Source organism: Eleginops maclovinus, chromosome 20, assembly GCF_036324505.1.
Source record: "Eleginops maclovinus isolate JMC-PN-2008 ecotype Puerto Natales chromosome 20, JC_Emac_rtc_rv5, whole genome shotgun sequence".
Lineage (NCBI taxonomy): Eukaryota > Metazoa > Chordata > Actinopteri > Perciformes > Eleginopidae > Eleginops > Eleginops maclovinus.
This window is the reverse complement of record NC_086368.1, coordinates 104,710-112,685: the sequence shown is the minus strand read 5'-3', so window position 1 is coordinate 112,685 and position 7,976 is coordinate 104,710. Positions and strand designations below refer to the sequence as shown.

The following is a 7,976-nucleotide window of genomic DNA, read 5'->3' as shown; positions in this document are numbered from 1 at the left end:
ACTTTTACGTAAGGGGGGACCCTTATCAAAAAACTAATTTTTACGTAAGGGGGGACCCTTATCAAAAAACATAATTTTTACGTAAGGGGGGACCCTTATCAAAAAACATAATTTTTACGTAAGGGGGGACCCTTATCAAAAAACATAATTTTTACGTAAGGGGGGACCCTTATCAAAAAACATAATTTTTACGTAAGGGGGGACCCTTATCAAAAAACATAATTTTTACGTAAGGGGGGACCCTTATCAAAAAACATAATTTTTACGTAAGGGGGGACCCTTATCAAAAAACATAATTTTTACGTAAGGGGGGACCCTTATCAAAAAACATAATTTTTACGTAAGGGGGGACCCTTATCAAAAAACATAATTTTTACGTAAGGGGGGACCCTTATCAAAAAACATAATTTTTACGTAAGGGGGGACCCTTATCAAAAAACATAATTTTTACGTAAGGGGGGACCCTTATCAAAAAACATAATTTTTACGTAAGGGGGGACCCTTATCAAAAAACATAATTTTTACGTAAGGGGGGACCCTTATCAAAAAACATAATTTTTACGTAAGGGGGGACCCTTATCAAAAAACATAATTTTTACGTAAGGGGGGACCCTTATCAAAAAACATAATTTTTACGTAAGGGGGGACCCTTATCAAAAAACATAATTTTTACGTAAGGGGGGACCCTTATCAAAAAACATAATTTTTACGTAAGGGGGGACCCTTATCAAAAAACATAATTTTTACGTAAGGGGGGACCCTTATCAAAAAACATAATTTTTACGTAAGGGGGGACCCTTATCAAAAAACATAATTTTTACGTAAGGGGGGACCCTTATCAAAAAACATAATTTTTACGTAAGGGGGGACCCTTATCAAAAAACATAATTTTTACGTAAGGGGGGACCCTTATCAAAAAACATAATTTTTACGTAAGGGGGGACCCTTATCAAAAAACATAATTTTTACGTAAGGGGGGACCCTTATCAAAAAACATAATTTTTACGTAAGGGGGGACCCTTATCAAAAAACATAATTTTTACGTAAGGGGGGACCCTTATCAAAAAACATAATTTTTACGTAAGGGGGGACCCTTATCAAAAAACATAATTTTTACGTAAGGGGGGACCCTTATCAAAAACATAATTTTTACGTAAGGGGGGACCCTTATCAAAAACATAATTTTTACGTAAGGGGGGACCCTTATCAAAAAACATAATTTTTACGTAAGGGGGGACCCTTATCAAAAAACATAATTTTTACGTAAGGGGGGACCCTTATCAAAAAACATAATTTTTACGTAAGGGGGGACCCTTATCAAAAAACATAATTTTTACGTAAGGGGGGACCCTTATCAAAAAACATAATTTTTACGTAAGGGGGGACCCTTATCAAAAAACATAATTTTTACGTAAGGGGGGACCCTTATCAAAAAACATAATTTTTACGTAAGGGGGGACCCTTATCAAAAAACATAATTTTTACGTAAGGGGGGACCCTTATCAAAAAACATAATTTTTACGTAAGGGGGGACCCTTATCAAAAAACATAATTTTTACGTAAGTGGGGACCCTTATCCAAAAACTATTTTTTACGTAAGGGGGGACCCTTATCAAAAAACATTATTTTTACGTAAGGGGGGACCCTTATCAAAAAACATAAACTTTACTTAAGGGGGGACCCTTTTCCAAAAACTATTTATTACGTAAGGGGGGACCCTTATCAAAAGATATATTTGTTACGTAAAGGGGGACCCTTATCAAAACATATATTTTTTACTTAAGGGAGGACTCTTATCAAAAACATATTTTTTTACCTAAGGGGTGACCTTTATGAGAAAATGTATTTCACTTATCAAAAAACTATTTTTTACGTAAGGGGGGACCCTTATCAAAAAACGAAATTTTTACGTAAGGGGGGACCCTTATGAGAAAATGTATTTCCCTTATCAAAAGATATATTTTTTACGTAAGGGGGGACCCTTATCCAAAAACATAATTTTTCATAAGTTGCGACCCTTAGCAAAAAACTTTTTTTTACGTAAGGGGGGACACTTATCAAAAAACATAATTCTTACGTAAGGGGGGACCCTTATCAAAAAACTAAATGTTTACGTAAGGGGTGACCCTTACCAAAAAACTTAATTTTTACGTAAGGGGGGACCCTTATCAAAAAACTAAATTTTACGTAAGGGGGGACCCTTATGAGAAGATGTATTTCCCTTAACAAAAGATATATTTTTTTCGTAAGGGGGGACCCTTATCAGAAAATGTATTTCACTCATCTAATGAAATATTTTTCACGTAAGGGGGGAACCTTATCAAAAAACATAATTGTTACATAAGTGGGGACCCTTATCCACAAACTATTTTTTACGTAAGGGGGGACCCTTATCAAAAAACATAATTTTTACGTAAGGGGGGACCCTTATCAAAAAACATAATTGTTACATAAGTGGGGACCCTTTTCCAAAAACTATTTATTACGTAAGGGGGGACCCTTATCAGAAAATGTATTTCCCTCATCTAATGAAACATTTTTTTACGTAAGTGGGGACCCTTATCCAAAAACTATTTTTTACGTAAGGGGGGACCCTGATCAAAAAACATAATTTTTCATAAGTTGCGACCCTTATAAAAAAACATAATTTTTAGGAAAGGGGGGACCCTTATGAGAAAATGTATTTCCCTTATCAAAAAACATAATTTTTACGTAAGGGGGGACACTTATCAAAAAACATAATTTTTACGTAAGGGGGGACCCTTATCAGAAAATGTATTTCCCTCATCTAATGAAACATTTTGTACGTAAGTGGGGACCCTTATCCAAACACTATTTTTTACGTAAGGGAGGACTCTTATCAAAAACATATTTTTTACCTAAGGGGTGACCTTTATGAGAAAATGTATTTCACTTATCAAAAGATATATTTTTTAAGTAAGGGGGGACCCTTATCCAAAAACATAATGGTTACGTAAGGGGGGACCCTTGTCAAAAAACATAATAGTTACGTAAGGGGGGACCCTTATCAAAAAACATAATGGTTACGTAAAGGGGGACCCTTATCAAAAGATATATTTTTACGTAAGGGGGGACCCTTATCAAAAAACATAAATTTTACCTAAGGGGGGACCCTTATCAAAAAACATAAATTTTACCTAAGGGGGGACCCTTATCAAAAAACATGATTTTTGAGTAAGTGGGGACCCTTATCAAAAAACATGATTTTTGAGTAAGTGGGGACCCTTATCAAAAAACATGATTTTTTACGTAAGGGGGGACCCTTATCAAAAAACTATTTTTTACGTAAGGGGGGACCCTTATCCAAAAACTATTTTTTACGTAAGGGGGGGACCCTTATCAAGGCCTGGTAGGTATCCTTCTTCCTTGGCACACTCCAGTTCCAGGAGGATATCACCGAGTTCTCTGAGTTTGGCGTTGTCTTTATTTGTCAGCTTTGGGAAATCTTCAATCTTTTTAAGCAGTGCGTGCTCTACAGCCTCTGGTGCCCCATAGCATTCCTCCACACGTTGCCACACCATGCGGAGGCCTGCAGCGGGATCGAAGACGTGCACTGAGCGTATTCTATGCGCCTGTTCTGCTGAGTCTGCGCCAAGCCACTTCACCAGCAGATCCAGTTCTTCCCTGGGTGTCAGATTTAGGTCCTGAGTGGCGCTGAGGAAGGAGGCTTTCCATGACCACAAATGTTCAGGGCGGTCATCGAACTGTAGCAGGCCTGAGCTCACCATTTCTCGTCGCATGAGGTACTTAGCAAGGTCTTGTGCTGGCTGCGGCTCGGAGGAGGGCCCCCTGTGCACGCTGGGGCACGGCTGAGGTATGGGGAGGAATCCCTTGTGTGGAGGTGGTTGTGGCGGCATCATTGGAGACTTATATGGGGAAGGTTGTTCTCGTTTTATCTTGCTGATGAGTGGCGTGGGGCTATGATGAGCAGCTGGCTCAGCTGCATGTGCGACTGGTCTGTAGGAGTGCAGTGGAGCATGTGTTGGCGGTGCTGGTTGTCTGCCAAACATATCTGAGTGCTGCTGAACGTACACACTAAGAAAGAATGTGTTGTTTCCTTACACATTCAATGTGTAGAAAGCCAAATAACACATGTTGTGTCAATTTCTGCAAATAATGTGTTGCATGATTTAACTTCTACAACACAAAATATGTGTCAACATCAAGACCAATCACAAAGCACCTACGGCCAACGTTTTTTTTTCTAACGGCCAAAGAGTTCGTCCAACGACATTTCATTTCATTCACTCGCAGCAACGGTAGACTTACAGCAGGAATCTAAGACGAAGACCAGGAAGACCAATATAATGAACAGGTAAGTGGATGATTTTGTGTGTTTATGTTTCAATTATAGACATAAGTGGTTAAAAGTGCTCAATAAGCTATAAGTTAGGTTTGGTTAACGTTTAGCGTCGAAATGCCGTCAGCCGTCTGAAAACGGCAACGCTTAAGTGACTTGCTAATGTACCAGTGCTAGCTAATTTTAGCCTATATTGACTTCAGGCTTTGTGATTTGAATAGAATTTGAATATTTTTAAAAATAAAGATATTCGAATGAATATAAGGCAGCCTCTAATACTCGAGCCTGTAAGAGATATTATTTAATGTAAATGTGTCTGCTTGTAAACGTTGTCCTCAATTCAGATATCGAGTTTTTTTCGCGCCTTGTGAAGTTTAGAATCGTGACGTGAGCTTATTAGCAAGGTCATCTCCTGTAGGTGATGTTAGCGTAACCTATAAACGCAGGCTATGTAGCCTCCACATTACACAATCGCAAGCAACTTTGAAACTGCGCTCTCAGTATGTCATATCAACTTAGCTAGGGTGCCAGCAAACCTGAACTGCTGTCAGTTTACAAATAGTACAGTAAGTCTTCTCGCAGGCCCAGAGATTTATTGGACACGTGCATTTATTTGATCGGGGTAATACCGTCGTGGGATTAGCCTAGCCTACTGAGCAAATTGAAAACTAGCTTCTAGTCAGCTATCTTCTCGTGTAGGCTACTCAACTAGCTAGGTAGCTCACTTGCCGGCAACACCTGTGCCGTGTTCCACACTGTAAAAAAAGGAAATTACAGTTGTTGTACTTACACACAATTTTATTGTAAGCTAATTCAGAAATACAATTTTGTCATCTAACAAATAAATTAATGTTTGCCCAACTCAATATTCTCAGAATTTGGTCAACAAGGAAATTTGATTCACCAAAACAAGATTTTTTGTTTCCCTCAACTTTCTAACAAGATTAGAAAGTTTCTAACACATAAAATTAAGTTTCCTCAACTGTATGTTCATGGACACGCCTACTACGGGGTTTCCTTCCTGTCTCCATGGACATACACAGGTCTCCACGAGTCGACCGTTCTACCATTTTCCCTCGAAGTTGAGAGGATTGCCAGACGTGAGATTCATATCAGGTAATTATTGTTATTTCTCTAAAATATGACTTAATAGAATGCGTAAGGCAAATAATTGAAGATAGATTTGGTCGCTGAACTAACCAGCGTCGTATATTTAATGTATTTCAACCAAATTAGCAAAGTTATTAGCTGATTTTAGTTTGCTAACTTAATGCTAATTTTTGAACGTGATGTTCTATGCACAGTCAGTAGCAGCAAATTGCTAAAATATTCAACTTAATTGAATGTACTCTATACACATGTTGTATAAGGACCGCGTGTGTTGCAGAAAGAACTGTCTGCTTAACAATCAAGCAGTAGTAGCTAGCGATAGCGACAGTAGCGCTAACATTGGTTGTAGAGGGAGAGTTAGAGTTTGTGCCCTTGTGTCTTAACTGAAGTAGAGGGAGAAGTAGCGCGAGGCTAGGCGAGGCTAGTTTGTGGGGTAACCTACATACAGGGCATTCGTAAATTGTCACTCCGAGCACATTCTGAAACTTTTTAACCGTTCGAAACACTTCCCAGAAAGACAGTATTTCACCAGTCTCATGATACTGTCAAATCCATAGACTGTATATATCGGTTAAAACGTTTCAGAGTGTGCTCGGAGTGGCAATTTACGAACGCACCCATAGACTTATATATTGACTGATATATTTTTTCTCTCGCATTAATGAATGCTGCTGTGGTTTTGAATTTACTGGTTTACTTTTAATTTGACTGTTCAGTAATTCATGGAAAATAAATATCTAAACTTAAAATTGCTAAAATATTCAACTTAATTGAATGTACTCCATACACATGTTGCATAAGGACCGCGTGTGTTGCAGAAAGAACCATGTGATGTCTGCTTAACAATCAAGCAGTAGTAGCTAGTGATAGCGACAGTAGCGCTAACATTGGTTGTGGAGGGAGCAGTAGCACGAGGATAGGCAAGGGCTAGGTTGTGGGGTAACCTACATACAGGGCATTCAGTACTAATATATAGACTTATATATTGACTGATATATTTTTGTTAGAGAGGATGCATCAGAGTTCTTTCTGAAGTGCATGGTAAGTCAGTCCAGAGCAATTCGGTGTGATTAATAGATTTGCAGTGCCTCTTTCATATCTCCCCAGAAGCTGGATACATATTGGCTGGTAGTCTTGTCCTAAATGTGACTGTAAACAACTAAATTAGCTTATGTGTTGACCGCAATTGTAATGGGGTGTCGGTATCACTAAAACATTTGCTGTGTCTGTTTTTTCCCACAGAACACAGACCCTGAGGAAGAGGTGGTTGGAGGAGTGGCAGTTGCCATACTGACTGTCTATGACGATGATGATGGCACCGAATCCCCACCAGTGACTGAAATCAATGTCATCTTGGAAGGGGCAGTTATAAAACACGACCTACCTGACCTCGCTGCTGACTTCGCCTACCTGTTTGGCCTAATGTATGCAATGGACATAAGCTATCCAGAGAAGATGAGGTACACCTTTGAGGCCATCCAGACTATCTTTTTCGAGCTTGGTTCAAGATGCTCTCAGCGCACGCGATCCTTGAAAGAGAAGCTTTTGCTGTGAAGCCTGTGTATGATTTACACTCACACACACATACACACGAACGCACGCACGCCCAGCTCTGTCATCACTCCTCCATGAACAAGCCTACACCAGCTCTTTCACACATACACACACACACACACACACACACACACACACACACACACAAGGAGACTCCCTTTCATACATACATCATTGTTCTGGCAGCCCATTGACTCTAGCAGTTAAATGGTGGTTTACATTGTGGTTTTATGTTTTTGTACGTATTGATACAATAGCCACATTTACATGAGCCTAATGGCCTGTCATGTCTTTATCAGAGTATCGGACAGTTTTAGCCTACACCACCTCTTACACACGCACACACACACACACACACACACACAAGGAGACTCCCTTTCATACACCGTTGTCCTGGCAGCCCATTGACTCTAGCAGTTATGATGATAAATGGTGATTTACATTGCGGTTTTATGTTTATATTGTATGTGGTTTACATTGTGGTTTTATGTTTTTGTACGTATTGATACAATAGCCACATTTACATGAGCCTAATGGCCTAATGTCTTTATCAGAGTATTGGACAGTTATAGCCTACACCACCTCTTACACACACACACACACACAAACACAAGGAGACTCCCTTTCACATCATTGTTCCAGCAGCCCATTGATGTTGGAAAAATAAAAACAAATTGTATTCAATTAATTTGTTGTGTGTTGAATGATGGGGAGTGGTGAGGGGGATTGGTAGAACTAAAAAAACTGAGTTGGTAGAACTCCTGGAATCTATATGTAAAACTCATAAAACTGTGTTGGTAGAACTCAGAGCTTAAAGGTGAAACTCAAAAAACTGAGTTGGTAGAACTCGGAGCTTAAAGGTGAAACTCAAAAAACTGAGTTGGTAGAACTCAGAGCTTAAAGGTGAAACTCAAAAAACTGTGTTGGTAGAACTCAGAGCATAAAGGTGAAACTCAAAAAACTGAGTTGGTAGAACTCAGAGCTTAAAGGT

General features: G+C 39.1%; 1 long non-coding RNA gene across 1 annotated transcript; it reads left to right on the top strand.

Moving 5' to 3' along the window:
• The first annotated feature begins 5,259 nt into the window (after positions 1-5,259).
• On the top strand, positions 5,260-7,669 carry LOC134883231 (uncharacterized). Its single transcript, XR_010168250.1, has 2 exons — positions 5,260-5,437; positions 6,674-7,669. It is a non-coding gene; the product is annotated as an uncharacterized LOC134883231 (long non-coding RNA).
• Positions 7,670-7,976: the final 307 nt, after the last annotated feature.